Raw genomic sequence first — 16,075 nt, 5'->3', positions numbered from 1 at the left:
TAAGCCAGTGCGCCACAACTACTGAGCTCACGCGCCTCAACGAGAGAGGCCGCGTGCCGCAAACTACACAGCCCACGCACCCCGGAGCCCACGCGCCCAACTAGAGAAGAGAAAACCCACACGTCACAACTAGAGAGAAGCCCAGGAGCTTCAACGAAAGATCCCACATGCCGCAGCGAGGATCCCGCGTGCCACAGTTAAGACCCGATGCAGCCAAAAAAAATAAACTAACTAAATAAATAAAATTTAACTTTAAATGATGCACTAATAAGCAGAAATCTTCTGACATAACAGTGATTACACTCAATTAGTGAGCCATGGTTTCTGTTCTACCAAGAGGGAGCAGTCCATGCAAGGAAAAGGTCGAAGTGGTATCAGAACACCTGTGAGTATTTTCCAAATTACAGATGTCTGAACGATCACCACCACCACCACCACTGCTGCCCTTGTGCCCCAGAGAAAATAAGGGTTTGAGTAGAGGACACACGTTGCAAAAGATCCCCAAGAGCTCTGATGGCACATCCTCCCACTCTGGGGGTCACTGACCTCAGAAGGTAGAAAGCTTCGTATAACTGGGAGGGATGTGTCCAGACGGTGAAGACCAACCTCACTGGGCCTAAGATGTCAAACAGCATATCTGAAGTGGCTCTGAAAATAATAACTGCAAATGTCAAGGATGACAAGGACCCCACAGTGAGCACTGCTGTTATATTTATTTCAGCCTCATGTGCAAAAATAACACAATCAATTGTCTACCTGTTTACTATGAAAGACTATAAAAACTGTATGCATTTTAAGAATGTGTGTGTCATGCATATATAATGAAAGTGAGGATAACCTTTCAGCCATTTTCAGGCACAGGTTTATTATTCCAGAAGGGAAGGGGGGCATTTTATTTTCACATGATGCCAAACTGCAGACAGAAAAAGTTTCAATATTTTGGCTTTTTTTTTTTTTACTTCCTATCCTTAAAAAAATTATTGCAGAACTTTTTATTAAGATGGCTAAACATAACCAGAATCACCATGTCTTATTTTTCCATCTGATATATACATAAAAAATAGAAACATGTTCCTGTGATTTGGTAATATCTCACTAATCTTTTGCTATCATTAAGCATTGCCTAATCTAACCCTGCTTTTGATTTATCCTCAAGTGCCTGTAGCTTTTTTCCCGGGAACTTCGTTTGTCTACTGAGCCTGCTGGGGTTATCTGGTAAGTTATAAGAGTGGCTCCTTGATTTCCTTCTCTTGATCTTTTGCAGGAAGGCACAGAGGCTGAAAAAAAGAGATTACAGTTGTACAGATACATCTCCATAGACCTTTCACGAGCATCTGTGGCCAACAGAAAATTCCTTCCACTTTATCTTCTGAGGAGAAAGTTCGTAACGGATGGCCCCCCTGCTTTCTACCTCCTTTGCTCAGTCTACGTAATCTCAAAGACAACCACTGAGCTCCTCAGCAATCAGTAGCATGTATAATTTACATCTTACCCAGAGCTGCGAGTAAGAAAACTCTCAATTGATAAAGCAAATATTTTCTAAAAGGAGACGAAGTATATTTTTCAGAAACATGTTTAAACCTCTAATTAAATGTAAACCTCAAAACGTTTTTTAAAACAGTCACTATGAAGTGGTTCCATCACACATGCGTATAAATGTACAATACCAACACCCAGATAAATACCCATTACTAGTCTCTAATTTGTCTTAACAGAGCAGAATTACTGCCAAACTGCTAGGACGATCCTCAAGCACAAAGAGCTGACTATACTGGCAAAGCATAGTGTTCAACCTGACAGAATTTCTCAGAAGGCAAAGAAACAATATTTTACGGGAAGACAAAACATGTTCACTTTAAGTTAAAAAAAAAAACAATGAGAGAAAGGAAAACAAAATCTGACCCTGCAGTGTGGCAGAAGTTTTTTCCTTCAAGCCATAGACCTTTCTTTAGCAGCCTTGTTCATTCACGAGGGAGCGTTAAAACTTACTCCCCAGGTTTGATTATGTTTCAAGCCTACTGCTTCATTCTGTTTTAGTTTTTTCTCTTTCTACTTATAGAGAAGAAAAAGCACACACACATTCTGAAAAATTATGACTTAATAAAAGTGCAAAAGATTTATGTCTACCAGGTATTTTATGCTGTGACTGCTCTTTAAGTGCCATTTTTCTGCAAAAAAAAAAAAAAAGTTTGTTCTACATGCCCCTCTACCTCTACAAAAAAAGCTTTTAAGATCTCTACCGTGTTGTAAGAAAATTCTGTGCATCTTACAATTCCTAAATAAAATTGATGATTACGATGATGACATAGAAAACTAGGCGTAGGGTCCACCAAGATTTTTTCTGTATGCTGAGCATTATATGTTTATTTTCTGCAAACACTACTCAATCCACGTTCTTTAATCTCATATAATTATAGGCAGACTGAATATGAATAGCCAGCTACAGAAACTGCCCTATCCACCTTTTCTTTGCTCTTCCCTATGATGAATTCTGCCAAGCTTAGGAAAAGGAAGAACACTGAAAGAGGGGGGAAAAAAAAGAATATGGTAAAGCTCCTCCTGTGCTCTACTGCAGTTCTTTGTGCACACTCCCACCCCCATTCCTCTTCCCTAGTCTTATTCTCCATAACTTCTTATCATCCTGTAATAGCAAATGGGAAGGTGAGGGAGAATAGAGGACCACGGGGTAATGGTTTCCTCCAATCCAGCAGCAGAGGGGAGGGAGGAGGGAGGGTGAATCTTGCTAATCACACCTAAGGACCCCCTCCCCTCCCACAGGACACACACTGTGTGCGTGTCCTGTCTCCAGCCTGTGTAAATCAGACCTTGGCCTGGGGATCATTTTCCCCTTCACTCATCTCTTTCCCCACAGTCTTTGCCTATACATCTTTCAAAGCCCAGCTCAAAACCACAACTTCTGACTCTTTCATCCATTTTCCCAGCTAGAAAGAAGGAGCTTCTCATCACATCTGGTACTTGGGTCAATTCGAACTAATGTGAGGTTGTCCTGGTCTTTCTGGCTGCTTACACCTCTTATCTCCCCTAACAGACTGTGTTGACTCTGGAAACAGGGACCAGACCTTAGTTCCTTGCACAACGTAAGTGTGAGAGTTAAAAAGTGAATTTTACAAGGTTTCTATTTATATGTACTTTGTAAAGGGTTTGGGCTGGTTCTAAGACTATAATTGATGTTTATATGGACATTCTGTGAAATTTTCAAAAGGACAACAACCATGATTATAAAGTCTAGTGCCTTCTATAACCTTCAGGGGAGCTGACCGCTCTGCATTAAAAATTACCAATCTATCAATACATGGTTCACATGTAATCAATCATCCCTGATAGTTACTGAAGCCAGAAATATGAGGAATATTCATTTCAGTACAGCTTCAAAAACTTGACTAGGACAGAAAGATTTCTATTGTCGCATTCAAATTCCAAATTTCCAGGTGACTAATATATTAAGTTTTATTCAAAAACCAGGAAGTTAACCAAGTGGCAACTAAACTTCATTTTAATTAGAAACTGTAAAAGATCTTGTTTTACCTTGCACATCAACTGCATACGGGGCAGGAGTCCAAAGGTGCTAAGCTTATAAAGTTCAAGTCTGATTACTCCTTGTGACAATACACATTGAAGATTAATTCTTAAAGCCCTCGTTAAAAAATAAACTCAGAGAAGGAAAGAGGTAGTTTCTTTTTTAAACTATAATAAAAATTGATGCTTTAAAAGAAAGTATTGTATCTGGTTTTTATCAAAACACACAAAAGGAATCATGTTCTAACTTAATGATACCCTCTGCAGATGAAAGAGACTTCTGACACCCCACCTCCTGAGCTATTAAAGGATGGAAAGGTTGATTCGAACAAAGTCTTTTATAGGAGCCAGTACTTGAGTAGGAGTCTCTGCAAAATCTCATCAGTGGAGTTTAGGGATCTGGCAAAGGTTCCTTCCAAATGGCTCATTCAGGAAGCAAATGATCCATTATCTTTGCAACAGAATTTTTCCTGTGAGTCGTGTGACTAATCCTCCCACAGCCTGAATTTTGCCCACTAGACACCATGTTCTTGTCCAGCACACTCCCCACACATTCCACTCATTATTCAAGCCCCTCCGAGCACATGATATATCCTACCAAGGACGAGACTGTCCCATGTAGCGTAAGTCAATGCAGAGAATGCAAAATGGAGAGGCAAGATAAAGCAAGCTCCATCACTCTGTAAAATACTAAAGAAAAGATTCTTAAAACAGTAAAGACAACCAGAATAACCAGAAGAGTATATTTACACAAAGTTAGCAGTCTACATAGCAAAGTCTATTTCGAAACAAAATAAGAAATGAGACAGTTTTGACTATTTTCTGTACAGTATGTGGCCCATGGTTTTGATTCAATGCCCACATCACTTCCATGAAGAAAGTTTGGTCCTGATTTAGGGTTAAAAATCCTAAACTGCCTTCCCAGAAAACTGTAGCCCAAGACACGGTCCAAGACCTTTCTTCATTATCTTGCTTAACTTGTCTACTGTCTCCACTAAATACCTTAGTTGGTGAAGAGATAATTATTTTGCTATTCTCACAGGCAGCAAGGTTTATACAAAAAAGTTGAATTCTCTCTCCCTACCTGTGATAATCTCAATTATGCTGAGAATTTCTACACTGTGTCTAAAGCCCTGGAGAACACAGTTGTAGCGCTACAGCCCAACAGAGTTTATGGAAACGTGCTGCGCTGAGGTAACTTCCTGAAGATGAAAACCACAAACTCCAGGTACTTTCATATTATAGCTTTCTTGTCAATAACTGAAGAGCAGACTTTTAACCTGGAAATCTATCTAATCCCATTAGTCCTATCATATATCACAGAGGTTAAAGGACATTTCAAATGGTGAGGAAAAGTGTATGAAAATCAAGAGATGGGAAAGTGCAGACTGTAGTCACAGTACTCAGAGTTCAGGGTACAAAAAAGGACAGTGGGGGAAGAAAAGGCAGAGAGAAGGTTTGAAACAGCGTGGAAGGTCTCCAATGCTGGTGAAACACCAGATTTTGCTGGGTGGGCTACAGAGAACAGGAGCGGAGTTTAGAGCAGGGGAGTCATGTGATCATGCTCCAGGGAGGCAGATCCTGGAGAACAAATTGCAGGAAAGAGAACCCAGATGCAAGAGAGGACCTCAGAAGCCACAGCAGCATAAAAGGGAGGGGAGAACTACTGAGGAGAGTGGCCATTCACGAGGGACAAGTGAAAAACTTGTATCTGACAGAGCAGAATGCGATCCCATTTGCCCTCACATACTTCTTGTCTTAACAAAAATAATGGCAAATAAAGCACATCTGGAAACACAGCCAATATTTTATAACTATAAATGAAATATAACCTTTAAAAATTGTGAATCGCTATGCTGTACACCTGAAACTTACATAACACTGTATGTTGACTATACTTCAATTAAAAAAAAAGAAAAGAAAGCACATCCATTTTTTCAGAAATGTGATTGAAGTATAACAAGATATGGTCAACATGCTGATAAACTAAAATAATGTACTCAACACAAAACATATTTTTATCATTCTGTTACATATCTATGATCTAGGTCAATTTTTCCAGATTTTTTTTGGTTTGTATTTAACTTGGTTCCAATTGAGACATATTTCTCTGAGGGTAGGGAAATGTAATATTTCTGCAAATCCCAAAAGCTGAGCACAAGGAAAGACCTGACACCTACTGAGCATTCAAAGAAAAAGAAATTCTTCCAAATTAAACAGTTCTGTTAAAACTGACAAAAACTCAGATGACTGATTATACAGTTAAGAATTCTGATTATAGATTATTTAAAGGACTCTTCAGTTTCATTATTCCCTTGACCGTACCTGTTTTAGACCCAAAGAACAAATATTACAGAAACCATTCAATGTTATTGAGCTGAGTAAAATTTTCTTTAAAGTTTTATTTAAAAGAGAACCGCCTTAACTCTAAAGCACTATAAATATGCTTTGGACAATGCCTAATCTTCCAAAAGTAGTATGCTACAGAGAAAGAGTCAGCACTTTTCTCTGTGAAGGTCCAAATCAGTAAATATTTTAGGTTACGTGGGTCATGCACTGCACCACTTAATGCAACTACTCGACTCTGTCCTTGTAGCAGGAAAGCAGCCACAGATAATACGTAAATGATTGAGCATGGCTGTTTCCAATAAAACTTTATTTACAAAAATGTGAGGGGTCACATTTGGCCCATGGACTGTAGTCTGCTGACTCCAGTTTAGCGGATAGTCCAGCTGTGTCAACCTGGTGTGGCTTCATTGTTCTTTCCTCCTTGGTGTGCATAACTCTGATGAAGTAATAAAAAAATCACTGAGAAAATGGGCTCCAAGAAAAATCTCCACTGCTGGTGTAGTGATAAAAGGGAAAATAAAATGAAGATATTCTAAGGAAGGGATGAATTCAAGGAGACAAGAGAAGTTTTGGGTAAATTAAAACAAGAATGTAGAGTTTGATGATGTCTCAGATCACTGCTAAGAGAGTCCAACGTATATTCTAAGTGGAAATATGAAAATATGACTCATGAAACCATTTCAGGAAGTGCTCCAGTTAATGCCCAAAATTCTTATTAATTGGGAGAAAACTTCAGGGAAAACTTCACCTATTAGATAAAAATATGTTTAAGAAATGCATGTATCTTGACAGAATACTCGTGTGAGAAAAAGCCCAGGAATTTGGAAATTTATGAAAGTCTCAGATCATACTTTCTTCATGAATTCTGATGATCATACTATATTTACTTGATAGAGCAGGGGGAAAATTAAGGAAATACTATCATCAAAGCTTACCAATCTATATTTAAATCTGTAAAACAGTTATGACAAAAACTATCTTAATTCAATTACATCAACGTAATGAGGCTACCGCTAATTTAACATTGAAAGCGATTTACTAGCTCTGTGCCCTTGTGCAAATTACTTTACTTCTTGGTGCCTCGGGTTCCTCATGTGTAAAATGTAGCCCTTTCACAGAGGTATCTGAGGATTAGGCCAGTTAATGTATGCAGTGTTCAGAACAGGAAGCGCTCAAACGCTATAATGCTGCTGCTGCTCCCAAGTCTTGTCTCCGCAGCCAGCTTTACCGGATATTCCTCCTCTGCCCTTGTCTTCTCATTCTGGGCTCCCCTGGGTGGTCCTGACCCACCCGGAGGGCTTCAACCTACCATTTGCTAGAGACAGCTGAATCTCTCTCTATCCAATGCTAACTACCTTTCCAGACTGCATTTCCAACTGTCTACCAGACATTTCCATTGGAATATATCATGGGCACCTGAAACTCAGTGGGTCTAAAAATCAAGCCCATAATCTTTCTGCTCTTGCCCCTTTCCTCTCCTTTAGTTTTTGTTAATGACATCACTATCTATCCTTAAACCAAGCTAGAAACGACAGTTACTTTTAACTATTTTATGTGCAACTTTCCCATTCAACTCAGCCCAGATCCTCTCACTTCTATCTCCCAAGTATCTTTCAGAGACATCCTCTCTTTTTGCCATCTCAGCTAGATTTTTTATATCTACCCCCGTGATCTCTCTGCTTCCAATCATTCTCTCCTCCAGGCCATCTTTCATTGGCACCAGAGTCATCTTTCTTAAAACATATACTGGATCGTATTATTCTCTACTGCTTGGGGGGAAGGATTCTACAGACCTAAAGGTGAGTTTCAGAGCACCTGGGAACCTTTTGAAATTGGATACAAAAATTTGTGAGCCCTTGATTTAAAAAAAGGTCATGGTCTGAGAGGACAATTTTTAAACTGTTCATCAGGGTACAATCTGCAACCTTAAATTGCATCTTAGTCACTCTCTTCATGTTCCACCCTGTTTTAGATACAGTGAACATCATCCTTTCCTTCAAACATGCACATCAAATGCCATTTCACCTCCTCAAGCCTTTTGCACATGCTATTCCCTCTACCTGCGATGCTCTTCTCTGCCTGTTGAGCACTTGAGCATCCTTTAAGTCCTGGCTCAGGTCTCAAATGTCACCTCTGTGAAGCCTTGCCCACGTGCACAACACTGCATGGACAACAAACGAGATGCTAAATAGATTTCTGGTGTCTATATATCATACACTGGTCTGAAATTTCTTAAATTCAAAGCTTCATACTATACAAAATAAATAGCCTTAAATATTTAGACACACATTATGTTTCCTTAAGTCTAGGGACATCCTTGGATTTTAATGAGGTCAGGAGTAAAGACGTTGGAACCTAAGTGCCTAGGTTCAAAATCCTGGCTCAGTCAATTACCAGTAATGGGGCCCCAGGCAAGTGACATAGCTTCTCAATGCCTCAGTTTCATGATCTGTAATGATGGAGAGAATAACAGTACCTACCCTTCAGGTTTATTCTGAAGAGTAAATGAGTCCATGTGTATAGTACCATGTAAGTGCTTGTTGTTATTATAATTATTTTTTAAATCAATGGCCAGGACTAGCGGTTCTAAAAGATAATCAGAGAGCAAAACTAATGGACCTTGCCACATAAGCCTCAAGCTTTAGTCAACTGAGTTAATTAGCCAGAGAATACTAACAATAATGGCCCTTTTCACTCATGTTTTTATCAACTGAAAAGTGTTCCAAGTCTACCCGATAAAATTCAGATGTTTCTCCTTTTGCCTCCAAGAGCTAAAATTATCAGCTCAGAATATTTCCAAGGCACACCACAAGTAGACTAAAATAATTCCTTTGAATAGGAAAAGAAAAAAGAGTTGCTGTTTCCTGGGCAGCAAACTAATGAGCCACCTCATTGCTTATGAAGTGCCCAATATGAAGGGAAAATGCTAAGTAGGAAATTGAGAAGAAAGATAAAGGGCCTTAATGACTCAGCTTTCAAACAAACCAGCTTATCTGCCAGACATATGGGGTATTAGGCATTTTAGCACCACCCACCTGGTCAAAAAAAAAAAAAAAAAGGTGTGAAATGTAAATCCTAACATCATTGAACCTAGGGAGGAATCAAAATAAGTGCATGCTGTAGTGATGTAGCTGACTTTCATCTGAGTGACAGGATTAGGTGACATATTTGGCTCTGCCTCTGCGGAAAATTTTCAGCAAAAAAAAGCCATTTGACCCAGACACATATTGCAGTTGTGTAACAGTATTTTTTGTTCTCCAGCAAACTGCCAAAAGGATCACTGTATACTTTATGAATAATCATACTTGATAATCAGACCTAAGGTAAAACACTTGAGTCAATATCTGAAACTAAGGAAGGAGAGAATAAAACCCAATTTCCTTATTCTAGTATTAAAGGTCCTCCATGATCTAACTCCAACCAACTTTCCAACTTCATCTTCCATGACAGGCTCCTTGAAACCTTCTACTAAACACAAATCCTTGCAATTCCCCCCAATATACCCACTCTTTGCCTATTCTATGTGTTTCCTCTAAAAAAAATAGTTTTCCTTACACCTCCAAAGTCTAAAGCCCATCCTTCTAAACCCTGTGTGCATGACATGAAACCACTTCCTATGGCTCAGCTAGAGGCAATTCTCCAGGTTCTTAACTTTCATAATCCTTGCTCAGCACCTCCTGGACTTTCCTCAGTCCATCTTGTTCAGAGTTTTGGACACACATGTCTTTCATTCCCTAGAATGGATGGCCTCTGCAGGCAACATCCACACCTGCTCCATCTCTGTAAGCACAACTGCACCATGGCACACCTGCATATGGCAGTGTGCTCATACTTTTCGCTAATGTATACCGGAAGTACGCTAAAGTGTGCTAAAGCTCGCTGTGACTGATCATTGAAACCAGATGGACAGAACATGCATTCACACAAATTTTGCTGAAGAAAGGCTTCAGTTAAAAAGATATGCAATAAGATTTGTTTTCTTGTGAAGCAAGTTGAGATGAGAATTTTTTTTTAAAGTCTTTATTGAGTTTTGTTACAATATTGCTTCTGTTCTATGTTTTGGTTTTTTGGCCATGTGGGATCTTAGCATGTGACTCCCCAACTAGGGATCGAACCCGCCACCCCCTGGGCGGCGAAGTCTTAACCACTGGACCACCAGGGTAGTCCCGGGAGATGAGAATTTTAATGCTGCTCCCAGGGCAAAGAAACCACCATTAACATTTACCAAATGGTGATCTGTCAACAACTACTAACAGTGGTGCTTAAAAAGCTTCCCTCCCACTTATATAACTGATAATACACTTCCAAAGTTAGAGAAAGCATAAGACAGCTGGTCCTGTATTTCCCCTACTATAGACTCAAAACACTACTTGCCTCTGGGCTTTGGAAAAGAGGCCTAGAGACCTGTGTACGTAGTGATAAGCTCAATCATCACATCTAATGTGCCTTAAACTCTAAATATTCAAGGACCAAAATCAGAGAATCTGATAAATAACAGAACCCACAAGTGCCAAGACAGGGAAAGATTAACAAAAGAACCCCTAAACCCTGGCAGTCTGATACAGCTTGGGCAGAAGTTCACTAGTCCTAATAGGTCACTTGGATGGTGCTAATGGAAACACTTATTTGGATCACAAAAGAGAGGCTGGGTCATACGGTAGTTCTATTTGTAGTTTTTTAAGGAACCTCCATACTGTTCTCCATAGCATGGACATATCTACACTACCACATGTAAAATCGATAGCTAGTGGGAAGCAGCCGCATAGCACAGGGAGATCAGCTCGGTGCTTTGTGACCACCTAGAGGGGTGGGATAGGAAGGGTGGGAGGAAGGGAGACACAAGAGGGAAGAGATATGGGAACATATGTATATGTATAACTGATTCACTTTGTTATAAAGCAGAAACTAACACACCATTGTAAAGCAATTATACTCCAATAAAGATGTAAAAAAAAAAAAAGAGAGAGGCTGACTTCACTCTGGGGTGATGCTCCAGGGCTGTGCTGCTTGTTGGTATGTTCCTGTCAGACCACTGAACAACTGCCCACTGTCCTATATTCACAGATGACACTTCTCTGCCAACTCAGTTCACAAACTGTTACATACATGAGTTTTAATATGCACTCCTAAATATAAGTAATTTTCCGAAACCCCAAATCCTGAAAGAATAGATGACTTAAGTCCTAAACCCAGATGAAGAACATTTTTATAGGGATGTCTGGATTCAGAGTCGTGCTAATAGGAAGTTTTCTGTTGAGTGTGCTCCCTGAGATGGTTTTCATATCAATGACATTTGGAACATTCAGTCTCCAATATCACGTTGCTGGTGTCTCTCAGATTACTGGAATGGCAACTGAATCCTTCGGGCAGGTAGCAGGAGACTTCTTTTTTAACTTAAGTACTTTTACAATAACTATAAAATCACTATATGTTCTTTTACAGTACAAATATGTCCACCACATACACACTGAGGTCAAAATAATATTAAAATCTGTTAACAAATTAGGTACACATTGTCAGTGGCATCACCATAAATTATACAGTGGTTTGAAATGATAAAATAGACCCTAAACAAGTATAAGTTTTGTATATGTAATCTGTACTTTTTTCCATACATGGCTTAACTGAATAACCTTGGCCTAATTTCTCTTTGAGTCAGTCTCTTTTACCTCCTATGCTACTTTGATGGAATTATTTCAAGTTGCCCATTTCTTAGGCCTCTTGCTGTATCAATTCATCTAGATTTCTATGTGGTTTCCACAGTGACTTACTTGTTTGCTCATTAGACCACAAAAAAATTTGACAACTAAATCAGGCCTATTAACATTCTTATGACTAAAGCTTCCTGTATTTAGATAGATGATACTGGCAGTAAAAGCATAATAAATTTTAAAATGCTGAGACAGTGAACAATGCCATCCATTACAATTCAAAATTGTTCTGGGAATTTAATTTGATGTCATAGATGGATTTAAAAAAATGGATGGAGAAAGCAGGGTAGACTATGATATCAGATAAACAGCAATTTTCTTTGAAATTGAGTGCTTCCTTTGGGCACAAGTAGAAATCTGTGGCATCATGGAAAGAGCATGGGGCTTGGAGTTAAACAGGCTTAGTTTAAATGCCAGTTTTAACTATGATGTTTTTTAGCTATGAAACTGGGCAGGTTACTCAGCCTATCTGATCTTCAACTTCCTCATCTGAGAAATGGGGATTTGGGCTCTAACGAAACCTAGTTCGACTTGCTTTGGGGATTACAGATGATATATATTCAGGATCTAGTACTGCACATATCCTATGACAGGTGTCCAAATGTTAATTATGTAGAGATTTTTTAACTCATAAATTTTCAGACTTCAGATATTCTTTAGTTCTCATGACATACATAATTTACATAAAAATACACAGACATTATTGAGTAGTATATTCGGCTGCCAGTTTACATACCTTCTGATTCAGACCAACTGATATGAGATTTAAATTTTTTCTTTTTAAAAATTGAGATCTATGGGGTTTCCCTGGTGGCGCAGTGGTTGAGAGTCCGCCTGCCGATGCAGGGGACGCAGGTTCGTGCCCCGGTCCAGGAAGATCCCACATGCTGCGGAGTGGCTGGGCCCGTGAGCCATGGCTGCTGAGCCTGCGCGTCTGGAGCCTGTGCTCCGCAACGGGAGAGGCCACAACAGTGAGAGGCCCGCGTACCACACACACACAAAAATATTGAGATCTATGGATTATTCTAATACCTCTATAGGTCATACAGTCATCCGTCCATACCTGTGGGGCGTTGGTTCCACTCTCTGCGAATACCAAAATCCTAAGATGCTCAAGTCCCTTATATAAAATGGTGTAGTATTTGCATATAACTTATGCACATTCTCCTATACAGTTTAAATCATCTCTAGATTACTTATAATATCTAACACAATGTAAATGCTACATAAATACAAGCAGACTTCCCTCGTTTTACTGCTCTTCACTTTATCGCACTTTGAAGATGCTGCGTTTTTTGCAAATTGAAGGTTTGTGGCGACCCTCTGTCAAGCAAGTCCATGGGTGCCATTTTTCCAACAACATTTGCTCACCTCGTGTCTCTGTGTCACATTTTGGTAATTCTCGCAATATTTCAAACATTTTCATTATTATTACAATATTTGTTATGGTGATCTGTGATTAGCAATCTTTGATGTTACTATTGCAAGAAAGATTACGACTCACTGAAGGCTCAGGTGATGGTTATCAGTCTTTGGCAATAAAGTACTTTTAAATTAAGGTATGTACATCGTTTTTTTAAAACATAATGCTGTTACACACTGAATAGACTACAGTAGTGTAAACATAATCTCTATATGCACTGGGAAGCCAAAAAAATTTGTGTGACTCACTTCATTGCAGTGCTCTGGAACCAAATCCTCGATACCTCCAAGGTATGCCTGTAGTTGCCGGCACGCCACAAATTCATGTTTTGCTCTTGAAACCTTCTGAAAATTTTTTTCCTTGAACATTTTCGATCTGTGGTTGGTCAAATCTGCAGATGCAGAACCTGCGGATATGAGGGCTGACTGTCCTTTCTTCAGACTACAAATTTGCCATCCCAGGGAGAAATTACATGCAAAAATCATTGAAATGTTCATGTTAAATATCCAACTTCTATGAGGCTCTTTATAAAGACTATGAATTTAAGAGTTCAAAGAATCACAACTAATAGGTAACTGTCAGGCAGTAAGTGGCTAAGAGTCCAGTTTCTGGAACCATCTAGGTTCAAATTCCTCTCTGCCCCTCTCTAGCTGTGTGACCTTGGGAGAGTTATGTCTTTTCTCTGTTCTTTGGTTTCCTTATCTGTGAAATGGAGTGACTAAGAGTACGCATTTCATAGGGCTGAGGACTGAACAGGAATAGCTGGTGCATAGAAGCTGCCTGATGTCCGTTTTTATTATTAAAGCAGGTCTGTCCAACAGTCACACTACATATATATCCAGACTCAAATAACTCATGGTCATGCTTTGTGGTTTTCCTTGTTCATCCCCTTCCCCACAAAAAGAAAACAAGAGATCTTCCTTGATAAGAGACAAACTGAGGAATTTATTGGAAAGCATTCATGCTTAATTCCTGTCCTACTTGGTGCAGACCTGACCTGAGCCCACCCCCGACCCTGCTGCAGGGCCCTATCAGAGATTCCTCTCATGGTGCAGTCCACAACCTGTCCTAAGCAAGGAGTGGAGGGAAGCTCTGGTCATGAATCCATCCCGGCACCAGCCCCTGTGTTATTATGGGCCTTGCCTGACATCCTTAATTTTATTCAGCAGGAACAGAAGGACAAGAGTTCTTGGCATAGAGCAGACTCTCAATTAGGATTGTGGAATGAATAGCATCATGAAACTGACGAGGGATAAAGCTGGGAGCCTTGATAACTATAAAAGTCAGAATTAAATAACTAGTTGCCACGATGCTCTGCTGTTATATTTGTCTTCTTTCCTGAGCTATGGACGTATCTCAGGACCCACTCAGATACTGACTGAATGCCTACATTGTGTGGCCATGAGGGTTCAGAATCTGGAAATATAAGCAATACTAACATTGGGAAAAACTCATTCCCTCCCTCAAGTTAGAATGACCAGAGTCTTTATACATTTTGAATAAACTTTACTGAAATCTATAAAACAATTCAGAATCTGTATTTAAATTCTCTTACATTGCCGGTGGGAATGTAAATTGATATGACCACTTCAGAAAAAATGTCTGCTAAAGGTAATAATACTCTGTGACACAGAAATTCCACTCATGGATATATGTTCAAGAGAAGTGAGTGCTTATGTCTATCAAAAGGCAAATCTGAGAATGTTCACAGCAGCTTTATTCATAGTAGCCCCAAACTTGAAACCCAAGTGTCCATTAATAACAATACACAGAAATGAAAAAAAAATCGACTACAGATGCAAGCTATTGCAACTACTAAAGCAACAACATGGGTGAATCTCAACCCAAAGAGAACCACTGTACGATTCCATCTATATGAAGTTCAAGGACAGGCTGAATTAATGCACAGTGACAGCAATCAGTACGGTGGTTACTGTTGGGTGGTACAGACTGGGAGAGGCATGAAAGAACCTTCCAGTGTGCCAAAAATGTTCTATATCTTCATCTGGAGGTAGTTTTGTGCATAGACATAGACATAGAAAATTAATTGAGTCTACTTTCAGAATGTGTACACTTTGCTATACGTAAGTTATAACCTCTTTAACAAATAAGCAAACACACCACTCATTCATTCATTCCAATGAACGCCTACCACTATGCCAAGCACTGCAAGCATGGTTCTCGTTGTTACAGAGTTTGGATGCTAGTGCAGAAAGTCTCTTCACTGGTAGTACTAATCAGCTGGCAATAAATCATATACCACCTTCTGACATCTCATCTGGACTTTTCTTCAGTTACTTGACATTTTATATTTTGCTTAGATTTACAGCTAATCTAACTTAATATGTAAATTCCTTGGTTGTTTTTTAATCTTGCTATGCCCTTTAATGCCTAGCACAGAGTCTTATACAGAGCAAGTGTTTGATAATTTATTAGCCTATCACATCATAGAACCTGTCTTTGCCTCAGGTTTCCTGGCAAATGTTCTTTTCTCCAGGTTTTCGCTTTTTCCATCACCTATGAAGCCTGAAGGGCTGCAAAACACTTAAGATAGTACTGTTTATACTTACATATACTATACCTACCAGTAGAGTGGAGGATAGGGCTTCTGTTATTCTAAGTTTTCTTTCATTGACCCTTTCAACCTATAATAGATTGAAATGCATCCTATATAATTTCATCCTATTATAGAATCTTATAATAAGAATATGTAAGAGGTAAAGTGGGAAAAGTACAGACATAATCAATAAACTCATGTCACTGGGGAGAAGATGATAAGCCTTGCCCCGATAGCTTGCGATGCACTGCCAAAAACAAAAATAGCCATGCCTCTCTCTAGCTTCCCCTTTCTAGAGTGTTCACGGCCCTGCCGATGCCATATCTACCAACATGCCGAGAAAATACCCTTGAGAATGACATGCTTATTCATTTCCCTAGGATCTTTTTCTAAAGGTGACTTTTCGAAGGATCACTAATTTAAAAGAGCCAGGAAAAGGCATGAGCCACACAACTGAATGTAGTTAACAATAGTTATCATTGTTCTCACAAAAAGGGC

General features: G+C 39.4%; 1 protein-coding gene across 17 annotated transcripts in view; it reads right to left on the bottom strand.

Annotated features, from left to right (window-relative positions):
* Nucleotides 1–16,075, bottom strand: part of OSBPL6 (oxysterol binding protein like 6) — a 202,043-nt gene that overhangs the window by 112,114 nt on the left and 73,854 nt on the right. Inside the window, exon 1 of one of the 17 annotated variants that reach the window (XM_082630578.1) lies at nt 15,606–15,661. The exons of the other annotated variants lie outside the window; for them this stretch is intronic. The gene's annotated coding sequence lies outside the window, so the exon portion shown is untranslated. Of the gene's footprint in view, nt 1–15,605; nt 15,662–16,075 lie in introns of those variants that run through there. 17 annotated transcript variants of the gene reach the window in all.

This window comes from Mesoplodon mirus (genome assembly GCF_964341445.2).
Source record: "Mesoplodon mirus genome assembly, chromosome: 8".
In the NCBI taxonomy this organism is placed as follows: Eukaryota; Metazoa; Chordata; class Mammalia; order Artiodactyla; family Ziphiidae; genus Mesoplodon; species Mesoplodon mirus.
The sequence above is the reverse complement of the archived record's forward strand: the minus strand, read 5'-3'. Positions and strand labels throughout refer to the sequence as shown.